Raw genomic sequence first — 22,440 nt, 5'->3', positions numbered from 1 at the left:
CCTTACTTTTCATGTATTAATGGGAAGTTAATACATGATATGAAAAATAGTTAAATAAATTTGGAAAATCTGTGTCAACCCCACAGGTAGAGCCTTTAGTATATAAATAGGCACTGTAAATCTGCCATACTTAAAGCTACTGAATTAAATGACTGTTTTACTATCGTCTTTTAAAATTTAATACATTATTGCCTTGCTATTGTCCCTAGGAACTTGGAGCTGTGACCATCTCTCTCTGTCCTGTCTCTCTTGTGAACTTGAAGAAAAAAAAATGGTATGAGGAGATATCAAATGGAATTTAGGTGGCTGTATTAGTCCGTTTTCACACTGCTATAAAGAACTTCCCTGAGGCTGGGTAATTTATAAAGGAAAGAGCTTTAATTGAATTACAGTTCAGCATGGCTGGGAAGGACTCAGGAAACTTACAATCAGGGTGGAAGGGGAAGCAGGCTCCTTCTTCACCAGGCAACAGAAGAGAGAGGAACAAAGGAGGAACTTCCAAGCACTTATAAAACCATCAAGATCTCGTGAGAACTCACAATCACAAGAACAGCATGGCAGAAACTGCCCCCATGATCCAATCACCTTTCTCCCTTGACACGTGGGGATTACAGGTCCCTCCCTTGACACGTGAGAATTACAATTTGAGATGAAGTTTGGGTGGGGACACAGAGCCAAACCACATCAGTGACAGTATGTAAATTTTTGGTATATTTCCACTGGACTATGCCTGTAATATGGCTTACCTACCATGGAATCCTGACTAATTCTAAACTTTTGTTTTTCAAGTGATTTGTTGATATGAATATTTACCCCTGTACAATGTTAACAGCAGGCAGGAACTATCTAGCTCCATCACTCCCAGAAACAATGCTTTCAATTTTTCATTTCTAAAGGAGTATCTTCCCCCCTGTATTATGTACACATTTTAAGGTTTTGATATATATTCTAATAAGAAGCTTATACAACTTGGTAGCCATGGCTACCCCACCACAAAATAAATGAATGAGTAAATAAATATAGAAATAAGTAAGAATACAGGGAGCACGCACCAAGAGTTGTACATCTTCTTGACAGAAAATCAATATACAGTAGTTGTGGAGATGGAGACCGTTGAACTGAATTTTTGTTTACCTTCTAGATAATTCGAGTTTCTGTTGTCATTGGGATGGTTAAAAGAGAGCTTTCCCATCTCAGAAAACCTTTTATGGGTCATGACAAGCTATTTGCAATTACGTTCATTCACATTCTAAATTCTGCCCAAATGCAGTTGACAGACTTCAGACAGCTAAGTGATGGGAATGGTACAAATAAATTCTGTGTATGATAATTACTTATTGATCTGCAAAGTGCCTTCTATTCGGATCTGTATTAGAATAAAGACATGAATGTGTTGAAAGCTCATAACAATCATATTGAGAGCAACAGGGACAAGAACATCTCCTTAGCATGTGTCAGGGTTTAAATATTCTTGCTAGAAGAAAAAGACTTTCTTCTGTTTCAGTTTTTTAAAATATGTAGCTTTTTACAAAATTAATGGCTTATAGTTTCTGACTCAAAGCCATATTCAAGAAACTTCTTTTATTTTTCTATAACTTTTACTCTAAGTTCAGGGGTGCATGTGCAGGATGTGTAGGTTTGCTGCATAGGTAAATGTGTCCCATGGTGGTTTGCCACACAAATTGCCTCATCACCTAGGTATTAAGCTCAGTATCCATAACCTATTCCGGATGCTCTCCCTCCCCCAGTCCCCAGCAGGCTCCAGTGTGTGTTGTTCCCCATCATGCGTCCATGCGTTCTCATTATTCAGCTCCCAATTATATGTGAGAACATGCAGTCTTTGGTTTTCTGTTCTTGTATTAGTTTTCTGAGAATAATGGCTTCTAGCTTCACCTGTGTCCTTGCAAAGAGCATGGTCTCGTTACTTTTTATGGCTGCATAGTATTCCACCGTGTGTATGTACCACAGTTTCTTTATCCAGCCTGTCACTGATGGCATTTAGGTTGAATCTATGTCTTTGCTATTGCAAATAGTGCTGCAATGAACATATGCGTGCATGTATCTTTATAATATAATGATTTGTATTCCTTTGGGTATATACCCAGTAATGGAATTGCTGGGTCTAATAATATTTCTGCCTCTATGTCTTTGAGGAATCACCACACTATCTTCTACAATGGTTGAGCTAATTTATACTCCCACCAACAGTAGAAAAGTGTTCCTTTTTCTCCACAACCTCATGAACATCTGTTTTTGTTTTTTTGTTTTTTGTCTTTTTAACAATAGCTATTTTAACTGGCATGAGATGGTATCTCACTTGTTGTTTAGACTTGCATTTCTCTAATGATCAGTAATTTAGAGCTTTTCTTCAAATGTTTGTTGGCTGCATGTATATCTTCTTTTGAGGAGTGTTCATGTCATTTGCCCGCTTTATAATGGGGTTGTTTTTGTATTTTTGCTTGTTGATTTGTTTAAGCCCTTTGTAGACTCTGGATATTAGATCTTTTCAGATGGATAGATTGCAATTTTTTCTCCTACTCTGTAGGTTGTCTGTTCATTTTGATGATAGTTTCTTTTGCTGTGCAGAAGCTTTTTAGTTTAATTAGATTCCATTTATCAATTTTTGCTTTTGTTGCAATTGCTTTTGGAATCTTCATGATAAAATATATGCCCATGCCTGTGTCCTGAATTATATTGTGTAGGTTCTAGGGTTTTTATAGTTTTGGGTTTACATTTAAGTCTTTAATACATCCTAAGTTGATTTTTGTACATGGTGTAAGGAGGGGTCCAATTTCAATTTTCTGCATATGGTTAGCCAGTTATCCCAGCACCATGTATTAAATAGGGAATCCTTTCCCCATTGCTTGTTTTTGTTAAGTTTGTTGAAGATAAGATGCTTGTAGGTATGCGGTCGTATTTCTGAGTTCTCTATTCTTTTCCACTGGTCTATGTGTTTATTTTTGTACCAGTACCATGCTGTTTTGGTTACTGTATCCCCATAGTATAGTTTGAAGTCAGGTAGTGTGATGCCTGCAGCTGTGTTCTTTTTGCTTAGGATTGTTTCGGTAATATGGGCTCCTTTTTGGTTCCATATGAACTTTAAAATAGTCTTTTTTTCTTCTAATTCTGTAAAGAATGTCAATGGTAGTTTAATGGGATTAGCATTGCATCTATAAATTGCTTTGGGCACTATGGGCATTTTCATGATATTAATTCTTCCTATCCATGTCATGGAATGTTTTTCCATTTGTTTTTATCATCTCTGATTTCTTTGAGCAGTAGTTTGTAGTTATCATTGAAGAGGTCCTTCACTTCCCTTGTTAGCTCTGTTCCTAGGTATTTTATTCCTTTTGTGGCAATTGTGAATGGGAGTTCATTTGTGATTTGGCTCTCGGCTTGCCTGTTATTCGTATGTAGGAATGCTGGTGATTTTTGCACATTGATTTTGATCCTGAGATTTTGCTGAAGTTGCTTATCAGCTTAAGGAAATTTTGGGCTGAGACGATGGAGTTTTCTAAATATACAATCATGTTATATGCAAACAGAGACAATTTGACTTCCTCTCTTCCTCTGTGAATAACCTTTATTTCTTTCCCTTGCCTGATTGCCCTGGCCAGAACTTCCAATGCTATGTTAAATAGGAGTGGTGAGAGAGGGCATCCTTGTCTTGTGCTGGGTTTCATTTCAAAGGGAATGCTTCCAGTTTTTGCCCATTCAATATGAGATTTTCAATCTTTGCATTCCTGGCACCAAACACAGTGCCTAGTACATATCAGACTCTTAAAAGTTGTATTTTAAACAAAATTAAATTAAAAGTAACTGAAATTTCATGGGGCACAGACATGGCTGTTAGAAGAGGCTGGATTATGCATCAGGAAAAAATAGCATTGAAGTCTCCATTGCAAACATAACACAGCACTATTTCTTATGCTGAGGATCCATGCCACTCTCTAAGGTGGCTAGTATCCATGAAGCTCCTCCACTCAGAGATCTAGGCTAACAAAGGAACTACTGGGAAGCTCCACCTTATAACTGCATATTCTGGCTATAGTGTGGCTTTCAGATTCACCAGGAAAGGGAGAAGGGGAGAAGGTGTATGGAAGGATTTTCTGTTAAGGGTTTGGTTCAGAATTAATGCACATCGGTTTACACACAGTCCGTTGGCCATCACCAGCATGTGGCCCCATCAAACTACAAGGTGGCTAGAAAGTGTGACACAATTGTATCCCCAGAAGGAGAGGAAAAATTAGGAAGCAATCAATGTTAGGGATCTCTCTGTCTAAAGTAACATGCAAGAGTAATTTTTAATGTACTTTTTATATGATTTTTTGAAAAGATAATGCTCAAATACCATTCAAGGACTCTTCCATTCCAGCTCCCCTACCTTGGCTCCAAATGTACTCAGCCAAATGCATATATTTTGCTTTCATGGAAGAGTCTATACACAACAAGATCACAAAATAGGCACAATATCTTTGAAGACCTCCACACAAAGACTTACATGAGCAAAATGTGACATAAATAATACTCAAGTATCAAGGCCTGAGCTTTTAGAGAGTAAAATAATAATACCAGAAAAGTTCTTCAAGGGCATATGGTTGGTGGTTAGATACTAAATAAAATACTTGTAAATTTTACCCAAATAATTGATTATTCTTTAAGAGTTGAGGTCAGTGTTTTGCACACCAAATGACACTGTGGATTCATAAACTATCTGATATATCAGCCATATGCTTGAAGACCAGAGGGTTTGTGTGTACAAGAACAAAATAGTGACTCATTGGACAAAATTATCTTAAATACAAAACGTAATTTAACTGTTGGTTTAAGATCAGTCAAAAACTCATTAAAAAAAAAAAAAAAAAAAAAAAAAAAAAAAAAAAAAAAAAAACCTGAAACGTACGTGTTGTCTTGTTACTGTATGAAGAATGCAACACCCAGAGCCAACACTCAGTTTAATGTTGTACATTCCCCAGCCTCAGTCCAGAGTTTTAATAAATGGTTAAAATAAGCATTGAGGTATTACAAAAGTAATATATTGTATTTAATAAAATTCAAACAAAATAGAAGAAAAAATAAACATATCCCCTCATCATTTTCAAGTCCCAGATTTTAAAATCTTACTTCTTGATATATATCTTTCCAGAGTTTTGATAAGTATATGTAAATAAACACCTGCAAGCAATCATTAACACATATTTTTATTTACATATTATAAATACATACTGATGTCTTGTAGACTTCAAGTATCATAAAAGTAAAAAAGGATCAGTATTTGTTTAGTTTTATTCCTAGTACCAAATACAGTGCCTGACATTGTAGATGCTTTATTGATTACCTGATGAACAAATTACCCTTAAGTTATTACATCTTAGACAGTTTCCCAAGTGAGCTTTATTGTTTTTAACCTGAGTAGAGTTTTCCATAATATCAATATGCCATAATATTTTAAAATATCTTGTTCACTAGGATAAATATTTGTATAGGATTAATCCCTGGAAACGGAATATTTAGCTCAAAGTCATGAATGTTTTAAATGCTGATAGACACTAGTGAAATGTCACCTAAATGACACTAGTGAATATTCACCTATTTGGAGAATCACAGAACCATTTGACAAAGATGAAAGTGATTGTACCCTCTCCTAGTAAATTACACCAGCGTCCTATATGATTTCAGAGTGTAATAACATAGGCATGATTCCTAGGTAAAGAATCCCTGCTTTAGAGTGTCAACCTCAGTAACCTGAGGTTCACTTCACTATAAATGGTCTCAGCTTCTAATTGCAACATGGTTTGCCAGCTTTCCTTCAGAAAACAGATGTTCTCTGAAAGGAAAATTATGAGATTTTAATATATTACATCTAATTTGTCTCATGAAAATTTTAAGCTCAGTTTACCCATTTCCAAAGGCAAATGCTTCGGTGTCAGTAGTATAACCTTAAAAACTCTCACTCTGCCACATCAAAATCCCAAGTGAAGCCATAATTTTCTTATTTTCTGCTTTAAGTTTTTCTAACTGCTCTAGTCACAGTGATGTTACCAACATTTTTAAGAAAAAGGAGAATGTGACATGTTTGTTTCCATTTTTATTGCATCAGGTTGAATTAAGAACTTCCGTTTTGCCCAGCCCAAATGTTAGGGCTGCCCTGAGTTACAAAAGAGAACTCTAAGTGAAGACAGTGACTAATAGCTAGGAGAATGCTTGGTCGGCACAAAGGCAGACCTTGATCTTCCAGTGACCAATGGCAAACTCAGCCCACCTCAGGGCAATGGGTCAAAGCCATTACTATTTTATCATTCTTGAGTCAAAACAAGAACTGTGACGTACCTGGGCATCAAAACTAGTCACTTTCTTCCACATACACACCCAGATTCTCCATTTCTTTAAGTTTATTTTTCTTAAAGAAACAAAGAAAACTTAATTTAATTAGCCCCCTGCCCATTTTCAGAGAAAACAAAGCCTCATCTAGAGAGATGTAACTTTCAGCTGCTTTCAGTAGGAAGCATGCTTTTATTTAAGGGACTGTAACTGATGTACAAGAGAATAAAGCACTCTCGGTTTACTCAGCTAGAAATTTTATAGGCTTTTCCTCATTTCACTTCCAAAAGAGGAACATTTGGATATTGCAGAGAACCGACTTTGACATCTTTAGAGAGTGGAATCACTTGGCTGGGCTCATTTCCTGGATCCTGTGTTTTCATAGCACAGTTTCAAAGACAGTGTAAAGCCAACACACACTTAAAATTCTTGGTTTCTATCAAAACAAATCTGCCATTTCCTGCTTTACTTTTTCAGTGAGGTTCATTACAGTGCTAAATTTGAACCTCATTAAAAAATAACATCTACACCTGTCCTTAGATTATTCCTAAAAAGTAACATTTTATAGTAAGTGGTACTGTATGCAAACTTGATATCTATGCTTAATATCATTGAGTAAAAACGTGAACAGACTTGGGTTTCAAACTATCAAAGATAAGTGTATAAGTTCTTCCCCTTCTGCCCTTTGATATATCAAATTGAAATTCAACTGAGGAAGAAATAGGCTAATGCAAATAAGAAATTGTCATCTGGGCTCTTGCTACTCAAAAGGTGTTTTTTGAACCACCAACATCAGCATCAAGTGAGAACTGATTAGAAATGAAGTATGTAGGGTCGCCCCCCAGATCTCCCTATTCACAAAGTAAATTTTAATAATATTCCTGGGGAATTTGCATATACATTATTCCCCTTGTCCTTAGAAAATATGTTTCAAGACCCCCACTGGATGCCTGAAACCTCAAATAGTACCAAATTCTATATATACTATTTTTTTCCTACCTATCTATGATAAAATTGAATTTATAAATTAGGCACAGTGAGAGATTAACAGCAATAACTAGTAATAAAATTGATCAATTGTAAAAACATATTGTAATAAAAGTAAAATAAGAGTTACTTGAACGTAAGCACTGAGATACCTCAACAGTCAATCTGATCACCAAGACGGTGACTAGTGACTAATAGGCATGTGGTGAGTACAAGATGGACACCTGGACAAGGGATAATTCATATTCCCAGCAAGTTGGATTGGGGACGTTGGGAGATTTCATTAGCTCCTTAGAATGGCACGCAATTTAAAACACATGACTTGTTTACTCCTGGATTTTCCATTTAATGTTTTTGGACCATGACTAATTATAGGTAACTGAGGTCTTGGAAAGTGAAACCAAGGCTACTGGATGGGGGGAGCTACTGGACGTTACTTTGAGAAACACTGGTGTAGGTCATCGCTGTGAAGCTATGTAGAAACACTAAGTGTTTCATTCTTGAAAATACACCACTGTGTGATGAAGGCCAACTATTACAGGTATTTACAGTCCTCAAGGTTATACAACATGGCTGGGCATGGTGGTTCACACCTGTAATCCCAGCACTTTGGGGGGCAGAGGTGGGAGGATTGTTTGAACCCAGGAGTTCAAGACTAGTCTGGGCAACATGATGAAACCCTATCTCTACAAAAAATACAAAATTTAGCTGGGCATGGTGACTCCCACAAGCAGTCCCACCTACTAGGGGGCTGAGGCAGGAGAATCACTTGAGACCAGGAGTTTGGGACCAGCCTATACAGCAGAGTGAGCCCCAATCTCTACAAAAAAAAAAAGGATTAGCCAGGCATGGCAGCACATGCCTGTAGTCCCAGCTACTTGAGAGGCTGAGATGGGAGAACTGCTTGAGCCCAGGAGTTTGAGGCTGCAGTGAGCCAAGGTCATGCCACTGCACTCCAGCCTGGGGAACAGAGTAAGACCCTGTCTCAAAAAAGAAAAAAAAAAAGATTATAGAACTTCAAGTTTATTCCCTGAGCAGGACGTGTATGAAAGACTGTGTTCTTCAGGAAATTTAATTGAAAAAAAGAAAGTCAAACACACAACCAAGTTCTTCATAGCTGTTTGAAGACCTACGTGCAGAAAACATCACTGCTGAACGACCAAAAGAAAACAGAGTATGATTCAACGAAAACAAGCAGTTTTAGGTAAACACAAAATCAATAGTTCAAAACAATGAAAAAGATAAGCTTGCTTTGTTTTGGTTTGCTGTATTTAAACTGCTAATTTATCATTAATTAAAATATCTTAAATAACTTTTATGAATTCAGTCCAAAAATACTATTTGTTTGCTGTTTTTTAAATACAATCTTTGTAAAACAATACTAAAACTTTATTTCTATATTCAATAAATATTACTCAATACCAAGCCCTGATTTAGGTATTTGAAATACATCCGTGAATAAAAATCTCTATTCTTGTGGAACTTACATATTTGTGAGGAGAACCTGGAAAATAAATACCAAAAGGAAAAGTAAATTACGTATTAGATTGGAAGCGGTAAGAGCCATAGAGAACAGGGGTGGTTGCAATTTTAAGATCAGTTTGGAGGAAAATTTGAAGGAAACTAGAAAAGCATGAAAAGGCAGAGGAAGGCTTGATTCTTTTGGCCAGAGGATAATGGATGTCAGTCTCTTCTATGTATTTACTGTTTTTTGACATGTAAGGAAGAGCAAGCAGGGGAGGGTAATGCCCTTCTCCTAACCTGTAATGTGGTTGATGATCCACTGCTTTAGCAATAGTGGGGAACCTCACTCTATTATCAGTCTTTCTAGTGACCAAGTATTCAGCTACCTGTGAACTCAGATTTTATTTTTCTGTGGCACCTGAATCCACATTAAGTATATTCTTATTTTAAATGTATAATAACAGCCTCCAGAAACTAAATTAATTACAATAGCTTTATTATGTGCTTATTATGTATAAAACTTTATTTTTTTTTTCTAATCCTAGAAAGAGGTATTATCATCCTTACTTTAGAGATAAGAAAAGAGAGGATCTGAGATTATAAGAGCCAAGCTCCAAGGTTAGGAACCTGTTTTAGTGGTTCAGGCAGGAACTGAACTTGGCTCTCTCTGAAGTCAAAGTCACAATCTTTTAACTAAGCCAACAGCAGAACTTGTGCTCAATGCATTCTGTTAGACACTTGCAATGTCTAATTTTATTAAAAAATGTTTATAGGGCAGAATGAACTTATTTCTTACTAGCAGACTTTATACAGTGCCAACGAACATAAAAAAGATGCCACCTAAACAGGTCAATAGTCATTTCATGGCAGCTTGATGCTGATACCAAAATAACACTTCAAGATCCTAACATAGTCTTTACATTAAAACTTTTTATTAATCATTTTATCTACAACTTTTATCAAGTTCTATACACATAGTTCTTTTCTCTCTCTCTCTCTCTTTCTCCTTCCTTCCTTCCCTCCTTCCTTTCTTTCCCTTTCCCTTTCCCTTTCCCTTTCCCTTTCCCTTTCCCTTTCCCTTTCCCTTTCCCTTTCCCTTTCCCTTTCTTTCTTTCTTTCTTTCTTTCTTTCTTTCTTTCTTTCTTTCTTTCTTTCTTTCTTTCTTTCTTTCTCTCTTTCTCTTTCTCTTTCTCTTTCCTTCCTTCCTTCCTTCCTTCCTTCCTTCCTTCCTTCCTTCCTTCCTTCCTTCCTTCCTTCCTTCCTTCCTTCTTTCTTTCTTTCTTTCCCTCTTTCTTTCTTTCTTTCTGACAGAGTCTCACTCTGTCTCCAGGCTAGAATGCAGTGGCACGATCTTGGCTCACTGCCACCTTCACCTCCCGGGTTCAAGCGATTCTCCTGCCTCAGCCTCCTGAGTAGCTGGGATTACAGTTGTGCACCACCACACCCAGCTAATTTTTTTGTATTTTTAGTAGAGATGAGGTTTCACCATGTTGACCAGGATGGTCTCAATCTCTTGACCTCGTGATCTGCCTGCCTTGGCCTCCCAAAGTACTGGGATTACAGGTGTGAGCCACCATGCCCGACCTGTTGTTTTCATTTATTGAATCGTCCTTGTGAGTTAGAGATTGCACTATACATTCCACATGTATAATATTTTGTCTTAATTACATTATTTTAGAGAAAATTGAAGTCTATAAATGTTAAATGGAAACTTTACCTTAAGTGTCATAATGAATGCTGAGTCCTAGTCCCTACTTCAGAGCCATAGAAATTTCTGTGTAAGGAACTACTTAAAGAACTCAATTCACAGCACTTAAGGAATAGTCCATCAGCACATGGTAAATCTAAAGAGAGGCAAGGAGTGGCAGATATCTTAGACTACGAGGGTCAAGAAGCCAGTATAAAATTACAGTTTCACTTCTAGAAAAATGACCCAGGAACCAACTACATTGCATCTCAGTACCCATCCACCATTTTTGGGTGCCAAGCCCCCAGCAAGACACAAGACACCTGGACCATGTAGGTGGCATATCGGTATAAATCTATACTTGCTGGGTGGTGGGAGGCAAAACTATTCTCATAGGGTCTTAAATGATTATTCATGTCCCTTGCAAACCGAGTCCAAAAAAGGAGCCAAAAATGCAACAGCACAGTAAATTGTTGATAACAGAGACCTTGAGTCATTAAGAACACATTTAAAGAAACAGAGCTGCATGCAGTACATGATAGAAAGCTTTTCATGTAAAACTGTTAAACTGAACGTCTCTGCTTTTTTATCTGGCAAGTTTTACAAACTATACCGGAGAATGCACTTTATGCAGAATTCTCATTTCCTGACAACCCTGGATAGATCAGGCATAGCTGTGATAATGTTCATCTCTGTATGTTATAATGAAGCTGCCATGGTAACTCCAGAAGTCACTTTAAAAAATGTGTAATTTTAAAAGTTCATTTCTTGGAAAAAGATTAGCACAGCTATAACACTCATAATAATCTAATGAGACTTGAAAAGAACACTCAGGCAAAAAATATGTATATATAGAGAGACTCCTCAGAATTCACAATTGCATAAACCTCCTGAGAATGACGTGGTCCACCTGTGACTTCCCTAATCAATGAAAGCAGGGGGATGTTAGGTCAGAGATTTAATTAAATTTTGATGTGTGTCACTCAGCAGTAGAACCCATTCAGTTCCTATTTAGCTCAGGGTGCTCGAGAAGTAAATCACAGAAGCACTTGTGTGGAAAATTTTATGTACTTGCCATTTTCATAATTTAAAGAACTAGGTACAATAAATGCTTCCAGCATTTGTTATTTAGGCCAGGTTGACTGTACCTTTTACGACTGGTCACAGAAATTCAGGCTGGGAAGGAAACAAATGTGACAACTGGGAGTTGAGTACATTTCGAAAGCTAAACTCTCTCTCCTCAGCCCACTCCCACCTTCCCACCCCAGCCTTTTTGAAAGGAAAATGGCATAAATCAGTGCTCAAAGTCTCTATACCTTGTTTTGGAAAATATATATATATATATATATATTTTTTTTTTTTTTTTCCAAAAGGAGATTGTAACTTCTAAAAATGTAATTGTTTTTGGAGACTGAATCATATGCAACTGATGGAGGCATAGTGCGTGCTCAGAAACCCCTGTTATCTCTGGGACCTCACAAGCCCTAGAAGCAAGCATTGCTGGAGGCGCATTGTGACACACTCTTGATGTGGCATGTTTAATTGGAATGTCTTTTCTAGAGCCTTCCTTGCGGGCTTACAATTTAGGATCAGGGCCCTGGTTACAAATTCAAATAAGTCACATTTAATAAACCCTTATTAGCAGAAAGCTTTTGTGGTCATATGCTCATAAAGGAACCTTAATTTCCATGTTGAATTCCACATTGCTTAGTAAATTGTAAAGTTTAAGTAGATGTTGACCTCACCATTGCCTTTTAAAGAAACTAAGCTACATGGTACAGGATGCCTTCCTTCCTTAGGCTTCCTTTCCAAAATACACAACAGTGATTTGATTATTTATGTTACTTATTTAGTTAAAGAAAATGGCAATGAAACTGTGATATGGTTTGGATTTGTGTCCCTGCCAAAATCCCATGTCAAATTGTAATCTTCAATATTGGAGGTGAGGCCTGGTGGGAGGTGATTGGATCATGGGACAGATTTCCCCCTTTCTGTTCTCATGATCATATGTGAGTTATTACAAGATCTTGTTGTTTAAAAGTGTGTAGTACCTCCCCCTTAACTCTCTTGCTCCTGCTCCAGCCATGTAAGATGTGCCTGCTTCCCGTTCACCTTCCTCCATGATTGTAAATTCCCTGAGGCCTCCCCAGCCATGCTTTCCATACAGCCTGCAGAACCATGAGCCAATTAAACCTCTTTTCTTTATAAATTACCCATTCTCAGGTATTTCTTTATAACGATGCGAGAACAAACTAATACAAACTAGCTGATGCCTGCTCCTCACCTCCTCCACCCAGTGTCCCCAATTCCTGCCACAATCAGATGTATTGGTTGTTTGGCATTAGACAATTCTCTTATTTTTCTCAAAAAAAAATAAGAGAAAAAATTTAAGTCATCTGTTCTCACTTCTTGTCCAATCAGCCTTGCCATGAAACATTGTTTTGGCCCTCTCAACAATTTGTAGACACGCTGGTGGCAGTGAAGTCAGATAAAAGTGGACAAGCTTCCTTGAAAATGATTCTGTGACCCACAGTAGAAAAGACAGAATAGCAACTACGTTAGTCAGCCTGTCGAGTAGGCTCAGACATATTAGTAATCAGAGTACTAAGAAACACGAGCTTGGCCTTCTGCCTTGAGAACAGTGTTAGGGCTCTTTCTTCCTCTACACATCTCTAATTTGAATCTTCTGTAAGCATCACACCTACTTTTGGGGGGTTCTTCATGACTGCCATAACTTTGACAGAGACATACTATTTAGCAGTTGAGAGCAAGAACCAGGGAACCGAGTCACTGTGCTCCATTTTATCGGGAAACTAATAATGGTAGGAAAAAATTCATCTTTTGCTTATACAATAAATGATAACTGCCTTGTTCTAGATGGTGCTTTGAACATTGAGTCCCAGGATGAAAAAGAATTTCTACTTTGAGAGAATTCAGAGTCTGATAGGAGAATCTACATGGAAGTAAAACAAATCACTGTTTCAGTGGGAAGAATGGCCTCTTTTTACCCCTTGGTAACACAAGTATCCACCCCCAAGCACCTCACTTCCCATCCTACCCAAAGGTTTTCCAAATTCTACCTCTCATTTATCTTCAGCCAAACCACTGCCCTATACAATTTTATCAAAGGATCTTACAACTGACTTAATCCTCTGAAAAAAATAGACATGCAAAAAAATAGACATGTAAAATAGAATCAATTGTGATTCCCTCGATCTCAAAAATTGTGTCTTAGACTAACTTTACTCAGTTCCTTTCTTTTGATGGTATCATTTTTCCTTTCCAAGGCTTGTTTCCCTTCCTTTCCTTCCTTTTCTTCCTTTCTGCAACCTTTGCCTCCTGGGTTCAGGTGATTCTCTAGCCTCTGCCTCCCAAGTAGCTGGAATCACAGGCTTGTGCCACTATGCCCAGCTAATATTTGCATTTTTAGTAGAGACAGGGTTTCACCAGGTTGGACAGGTTGGTCTTGAACTCCTGACCTCAAGGACTCAACCTCCCAAAGTGCTGGGATTATAGGTGTGAGCCACTATGCTTGGCCACACATATCTTTCATTTCCTCTCTCATGCTTAGACTCTGATTCTTCTTGATACGGCCTAATTCACACAGCCAGTCTCTTGCATACTCCACGCCTCTCGGAACTCTGCCACTCAGCCTAGGATGTTCTTTCACATTGGTCCTGCATAAACACCGTGACCCACTTACCAAAACTCATCTTATGTCTTTTCTTTCTTGTATTTTCATTTTCCCTATCTCTGCTGACTCTATATCTTTAGCTTTCAAACAGATGTCATCCTTAAGAAAAAAGTGAAAAAAAAAATCAATAACTTTTCATTAATGTTACTCATCAAATCACTATAATTCTCTCTTCCCTCCATTTGTTTGAAAGACATGCATGCAATAGTGCCATCAAAATATATATGTATTATTTGGATCTTTTATTACAAAACAAATATAGGAAATTTGGCAAAATGTTTCAAAGCTATAAAAAGAGAAGTGATTACCATTTATAATCCTACCACCTAGAGAAAAATGCTAGAAGGATGGAGACTTAGGTGAGCAGTGTCTGGAATTAGACTGATTTCAAATTCTGGCACCATCACATACCAGTTGTGTGACTTGGGTTAAGTAACCTCACCTCACTGTGCCTTTGTTTCCCTTTGTGCAAAATGTATGATAGCAGGGAATTGCTGTGAAAATTTAACAGGTTAATGGAAGTGCATGTAAAGCACTTACAGTAACAGACACTTATAAATAAAACTATATGTTACTAATTTTTTATTGTTGACATATTGAGTTATAGTCTTTGCCCATATATATAAATAGGTTTTTTATTTTGTATCTTGCTGTATCAATTATTTTAACAATTTGATTTCTCACTTAACAGTATTTTGTGTCTTCACTTCTTAAATCTTTAGTTAGACTCCATCCACCTGCAACATGGCATGGGCATTAAGCTATAATTCGGCCGCTTTGTCCAAGGCAAATCATCTCTAATAACATGCAATGAGATTGTCCCACTTCATGTCTTTCCTGAAGTCTTTCTTTTTTTTTTTTTTTTTTTTTTTTTTTGAGACGGAGTCTCTCTCTGTCGCCCAGGCTGGAGTGCAGTGGTGCTAACTCGGCTGGCTGCAAGCTCCGCCTCCCAGGTTCATGCCATTCTCCTGCCTCAGCCTCCCGAATTCCTGGGACTACAGGCTCCCGCCCCCACGCCCGGCTAATTTTTTGTATTTTTAGTAGAGACGGGGTTTCACTGTGTTAGCCAAGATGGTCTTGATCTCCTGACCTTGTGATCTGCCCGCCTTGGCTTCCCAAAGTGCTGGAATTACAGGCGTGAGCCACTGCGCCCTGCCTCCTGAAGTCTTTACCAACCTTCCCTTACCGAAACTCCTTTCTTAACTTCACCAACACTGTTCTTTCATTCTTCCTTTCTACGTGTCTTAGTCTCCCATAAGACATATGCTCTTTGTTGTCAAACTGCTAAATATTGTCAATTCTTAGAATACCAAATGCCTATTTCCATTTTTGTGCTCTGCTTCTTCCCTTGCATACTCCACATGTCCTTCAAGTGTAAGATTTTCAATACTAACCTTATTTTCTTCCAAAAAAGTCTCTACATTATTCATCCAATCACAGTTAATAGCATTACCACCCACCCAACCATCTAAGTCATTTTTAAGCTTTTTATTTTCCCTTGAGAATAGCCTCACTCGAAGCACTTTAATTTGTGCAAAACTGAGCACATCTACATCCTCTACACATCTGAATCCATCTCTCAAATCCATTCTTACTCTTGTCGTTTCTATATCCATCAGTGCTACTGCAACACAACTGGTTTCTCCAGCTAGAAACACGGGTTGTCCTCAATTCCTAATTTCATTTCTTCCTCCACTTCAGCCAACCATGACTTGGTTTTGCTGTGTTTTATCATTTCCTCTTCATTTCCTCTGCCCTGTTTTATCTCAGATCTTATCATCCCCTGCTTGTGTTATTGCTATGGCCTCCTGTAGTGGGTTGAATAGTGTCTCATAAAAATGCAAATCAACCCAGAACCTTAGAATTTGACCATATTTGGAAATAGGTTCTTTGTGGATGTACCCAAGGTAAGGCTTGAGATGAGGTCATACTGGATTAGGGTGGGCCTTAAATCTGATGAGAGAGTCCTATAAGAGATAGAAAAGGACACACAGACACACACACAGGGAAGCAGGCCATGTGAAGCTGGAGACAGAGATTGGAGTGATGCAGCCACAAGCCTAGTGATGCCAGGGGCCACTGGAAGCTGGAAAAGGCAAGGAAGATGCTCTGCTAAAGCCTGCAGGAGGAGTATGGCTGTGCTGACATTTTGATTAGATTTTTCTTGTTTTAAATAGCCAATTTTATGATGATTTTTTTGTTTGTTTGTTTGTTTTTAATGGCAGCTCTAGGAAACTCAGACACCTCCCGACTAGTTCCCCCTTCAATCCATCTTCTGTGCTTTGGCCAGAACTCTTAGACTATACCATGTCTCTGATTAAGATCTGTCAATCAAACACAAGCAAGGTTCTTCCCATCTGGCCTCTCTTCTTTTCTTTGTTCTCTTCCACTTCTTATTTCCTGCATCTTTGACTCCTGAACACAATTTTTGTTCCATATCTAAGTCCTTTCTGACTTTTGCCTCTCTAGTTGGAATGGCCTTATCAGTCTTGTCTTCCTTGTGCAATTAGTCATTTATCATGATCCAGCCCAGGAGTCACCTCATCTATGCAGTCCTTCTTGACTCTTCTCTGTCATGTTCGTGCCTTGCATTTTCTTCTACTGTTGTATTTATTAAACATCATAATTGTTTGCTAATATCTTCTTATTCATTTTTATAGTCCAGTATTTTCTGGCACAGAGTCAAACACATAATGGGTATTCAATCCATGTTTGTTGAACGACAGAATCCCTTTTTTCTTATATATTACACATAATTAAATGTTTGTTCATTTTTTTAAGAGATGGGGTCTTGCTTTTTAGTCCAGGCTGAAGTGCAGTAATGCAATCATAGTGCAGCTCACTGTAACCTCAAACTCCTGGGAAGCGATCCTCCAACCTCAGCCTCCCGAGTAGCTGGCACTACAGAGACACACCACCACTATGCCTGGCTAATGCTTTTTGATTTTGGTCAAGACAGGATCTTGTTACTTTGTCCAGACTGGGCTTAAATTCATGGCCTCAAGCAATCCTCCCACCTTGGCCCCCAAAGCACTGGGATTACAGGCATGAGCCACCGTACCCAACTTATGCCAATTTTAATTTAAAAAGTTATCTTTGAGTTTTTCCACTCAGTCTTACTGTCTTGGTTCTAGTCATGGCCTCCCTTGAATAGTTTTCTTGCCTGCATCTCCCTGTCTCTCTATTTTGTTTCTCCTTTTGCCATTAATAGAATCTTTCTGAAACTCATAAAAAATTATATCATTCTCACAGCTGGAAACTTCAGTAATTACCCATTGGCTTTAGAACAAAGTCCAAACTTTATAATATGACTTAAAAAATTGTTCCAATCTTTCTTGCTCCATCAAGAATGTGGTGTTCCAATTTCACTAGATTTCCCACAAATCCTTAAAGCCCTGTTCATGTTTGTGTCTTCATAGCTTTGTTCCTCAGCTTTCTGCTGGAGTCCTCTTTCTTTTCTTTTTTTGGTTTTTGGAGATGGAGTCTTGCTCGCCCAGGCTGGAGTGCAGTGGTGGGATCTCAGATCACTGCAACCTCCACCTCCCGGGTTCAAGCAATTCTGACTCAGCCTCCCAAGTAGCCAGGACTACAGGCGCACTCCACCACGCCTGGCTAAAGTTTCCCCATGTTGGCCAGGCTGGTCTTGAACTCCTGACCGCCCGTCTCGGCCTCCCACAGTGCTGGGATTACAGGTGTGAGCCACCACGCTCGGCCCCTCTTCCTTCTTAATGTGCCACAGCATCCCCTTCTCTTCTGAAAGATCCCTCTCAGGCCTACAGTAGAAATAAGGAAGTACATTACTCCTTATCTTATCTTCCTTCAGAGCTCTGTCCCAGCTATGTTTACATCATGTTACATTGAAGCATGTAACTATGCTATTTATAATCAGCTATGCTACCATGTGCTGACTTAGCATATCAGAGCTGAGTTGAGTGTAAATATGACTATTTCTCCCTCCCTGATATGTCCCTATCTAGACTGTGAGAGCCTTAAAACTTGGGATCTATTTTGTAGTCTGAATATCCAGCATACTCTCTTGAAAAGAGTACATAATTAGAAGTGTCCTTTCAGAGGTGGCTTTTTTTTTCCCTATTAAAGAGTTTGTGAATTTATTTTTAGGCATCACATCAAATATGTGTTTTTTAAAATGTCTTTATTTGTTATCCATCCATATGCAGACTGATTTTCTATTCTTTTAAAAAAAATTATTTACATAGCATAATATATGCAAGCAATACATGTAAACCTTTGTGATGGCTAATTTTATGCATCAACTTGCCTGGGCCATAGTACCCAGATATTTGGCCAAACATTATTCTAGACATCTCTGTGAAGGTACTTTTTGATGAGATTAATATTTAAATCAGTAGACTTTGCATAAAACAGATGGCCCTTTATAATATGGGTGGGCCTTATCCAATCAGTTGAAGGCCTTAACTTAGAAAAAGACTGACCTTCCTGGAAGAATAGCGAATTCTGCTAGCACCCTGACACTGAATTCAAACTGAAGTTCTTCCCTAGATATCCAGCCTGTTCTGCTGCCCTGAAGATTTTGTTCTGGCAGATTCCACAATTGCTGAGCCAATTCCTTAAAATAAATCTTTCTCTATACACATGCATACATCTGATTCTGTTTCTCTAGAGAACCCTGACTAATAAAACAGTCGACAAATATCTCTTCTCATCTGAAACATTTCATTGATTCTCTCTCTGTACACACATTTCTAAAACACAACAACACAAAACAAGTTATAAATAAAATTTATGAGCTTGAACTTGGAAATGTTTGCTTGCAAAGGTGTGTTTGTGGCCCAGAAGTCCTGGAATCACCCAGCGCCTGAGTCTGAATCTTGGCTCTAGCAACTAGATGACCTTGATAGAATTACTTGCCCTTTGGTTTTTCTGTGACTTGATATGATTGCTGTTGTGAGGATTAAATCAATGGAAACATGTGAAGTGTTTGAGACAGTGCCTGGCACATAGTAAGTGCTCACTGAACATTAGCTGTCATGTTTATAAAATCTCCTCTGTTTGCATAATTGCTTCAGTTCATTCATTTCCCCTTGCTAATCTACTACTGAGAAAAATATGGATTCTGATTGCTTTTCTTCAGCTCCTGCAGTCTGAAATGTGATAACAATGTATTCATTACAATAAAATTCAACTATTAATTTTTTGGATGGTTTATGCTGCTTGATGTAGTAATATTATATGTGTATTCCCAGGGTGATGTTTCTTGGTTTCTTATTGTTTAAACAAAACTGTCTATTTTGATTCTAGGGTATAGGAAATGTACAAAGTTCAAATATACTAGTAAAAATGAAAGATATTTTCATTTACTAAAGCTATAATCAAGAGAGAAGGCATTAATTAAGTAATTACTAAAGGGAATGGAAATGTTTCTGAGTTTGCTAAAGAGTCTTCCCTGCCAAGGGGTGGCTAGAGATCTGTCTTTACTGTAACATATGCAAATACAGAAAAAAGTAGAGCAAACCCTGGGTTTTTCTTACTTCTGAAAGAAAACAGTAGTTCAAAAAGAAATCTCAAAATAAATTTTGTTTGGTTTGGCAGTGCAGCAGCAGCACATAATTTGGGGCAGTGGTGGATTTATTTTGTGAGCATATGTGTGTTTTAACACTTAATCTAAAACAAGAGTAAAATCAATCTTTATTTCTTAGCACACTACTCATTACTTAAGAAGATGTTTCAGAATTGTGTTAAAAGAAAAGGTAACTAATCAGGAAGAGGGGTGTGTGTGTGTGTCACGTGCAAATCCCACAAGACATTGCTTTTTTGTCATTACTTTCTGTTTTCCACTGGTGATATTGAATTCCTCTTGCCTTTACTTGATAAAGCATCATGTCCCCAAGGTATATACTAATGTTGAAAGCAAACATTCTTTTTTCCTCCCTTTGAGTGTGTGAAAGATTGATGATAGAGACATGTTCCATCTTCTCTCATGTAGTTCTCTCTTCAGATCATTACTAATGATTTGGCAATCAAATGCACCTGAAATATGTAGATGAACCAATCCTCATTCTTTTTATCAGTGGCAAAAGACTTTCTGTTTTACAAATGGATCTAGAAATATGCATCCTTAATTATAAGTATACATAAATATACTTCCCTGAAATGTGTTAATAATTATCTGAAACACATATAAATATGAATGATAAATTAAACGTAAAGCAATATAAACTAGAAGGGCCTGTATTTCTGAACACATTTAAGTCATTTTCCATCTTCCAATCAGGCTTCATCAAGTCAATACAGATTGAGGACTGTTTATCCCTTTCTTATAAATTCCCAGGAAGAAAGATGTCTCATTTAAAGGATAATTATTACCTACATATGTACATATATACATGTGTATAACATATGCTATTTAAGAAAATTCAAATCAAGCTTTAACTTGATTTGACTTTACATTAAATATTTGCTTAAAAGCTTTTCACAGAAAATCTTTACTATAAAAATCAATAAAATCAGTATTATTATTCCTATTTTATAAAAAGAAAAAAAAAATGAGATACGTACTTGTGTATATTCCACAGAGAGTTAACTATACCCCTTCAACCAAAAACTAAATTTTTGCTTTTTAAGAGTGTAAATGATTTCTTCCAAAGCCATTATAAATGGAGGAAAATCACCAGGTGGCATAATTTTTCTCTCTCACAATTCATTTTTTTCACCAAAAATGTCTTTAACATTTAATTATAAACTGCTAATAATCACAGTCCACTGATACAACATAGTAACCACAGATTAATTTAGGCGCTCACTGTCAGTTTTCTGTATATAAAAATCAATTTGGTTTGAAATCTTTGTGCTTGGGTGCTTATTAGACTTGCTTACTAGTGTAGATGCATCTGGTGAATTTTTGCAACTTCCAAATAACTTAAGAAACAAACCTAGAAATCCTTTGAAGGTTGAGCCTGGTAGATTCTGAGGTAAGTAGCTGTTTGGTGTCCATGATCGGCTTAGCTCTGCTGGGACCTAGAGCTCTTCTTATAAATGATCGATGTCTCACCTTTAAATGAATTTTTCATTCTTCATATCCCTCCTTTTTATCCCCACCCAACTTCCATCCCAATTTTTCTCCTCTTTCTTCTGACCTGGTGTTAGCACCTGGGTGTCTGAAGTGGCATAATTTCACAAAAATCCTTTCTCTGGTGCTGATAAGAGGAACCTTACTTCTGTGACTCCTTAAGCCTAATTTTTCATCAGGCTTTCCTTCTAGTCTCCCTTATGGACCAGTTTTCTCTTCAGTACTAAAGGAGTTTTCCCTAATATGTTCAACAGATGCTCCTTTCCAATGCCATCTTTTCAGAGCGCCTAAAAGTGCTCCATTGTGGAGCCTAGCATATATGCTTGAATATACAAACACAGCACTACTTCTTTTCTTTATTGACTTGCACTGAAATCTGTGCCTCTTCTAAATAAAACACTTTGCCTTCCCAGTATCAGGCTGCCCATGTGCTGAAACATTTGTGTCTCCTTTAAATGCATCAGAACTTCCCAGGTTTGCCTCCAACAATATTTTAACAGATAGTACACTGCCAAAAACCGATCAAATGCTTTCCAGATCTTCTTGACAGCATTATTGATGACAGATGGTTCGCCTCCACATTTCACCAACCACAGGACAGTATTAGAAGTAACACTGCCTTGATACGATTATGCAGTAGGACAACATATGTAATGCCTTTCACCTCTTGACCTCTGTAAGAACATAAATATTTAGAAGAGTTCCAAAATATCGAAAGAGCTATAATTGCACATGGTTTTATGCAAACCGTTTACTTACTAATACCCTTAGCTGAAGGCAAATTATTTATTTGTTTTCCTTTTCATAGGAATCCTAAGTGTCATTGTACTATATATACAATGTCCATTCTCAGGGGTTACTACAAAAAGGCATCTAATTTTCCATGAGTGAAAATGCTCTGAAAATAGATGTTCTCAGGGCTTAAACATGCAGTTTCTCAGGGGCCTGTAGCTGTTTCCAGTTAGGATTTTTTTTAACCAGAAATAAAATAATATATTGCTTTTCCCAGTTACTGTCTTGTTCTCTGTGAAGGCTAATCATTGACCTATATTATCAAAAAGACAATTAATATTGGACAAAATGTATGATTAGTATAGCTGCTTATGTGAAAAATTAATAAGTGTGGGAGAGTTATAAATTTGAATCTTTCTTTAAGGCACCAAAATAGGCCATTATGATAAATAGCTTACTATGAATGCTTGGGGTAGTTGCCATGTTCTTAATTGTTTAAGTACCACC

This window comes from Rhinopithecus roxellana, chromosome 10 (assembly GCF_007565055.1).
Source record: "Rhinopithecus roxellana isolate Shanxi Qingling chromosome 10, ASM756505v1, whole genome shotgun sequence".
Taxonomy (NCBI): domain Eukaryota; kingdom Metazoa; phylum Chordata; class Mammalia; order Primates; family Cercopithecidae; genus Rhinopithecus; species Rhinopithecus roxellana.
This window is presented reverse-complemented; position numbering follows the sequence as displayed.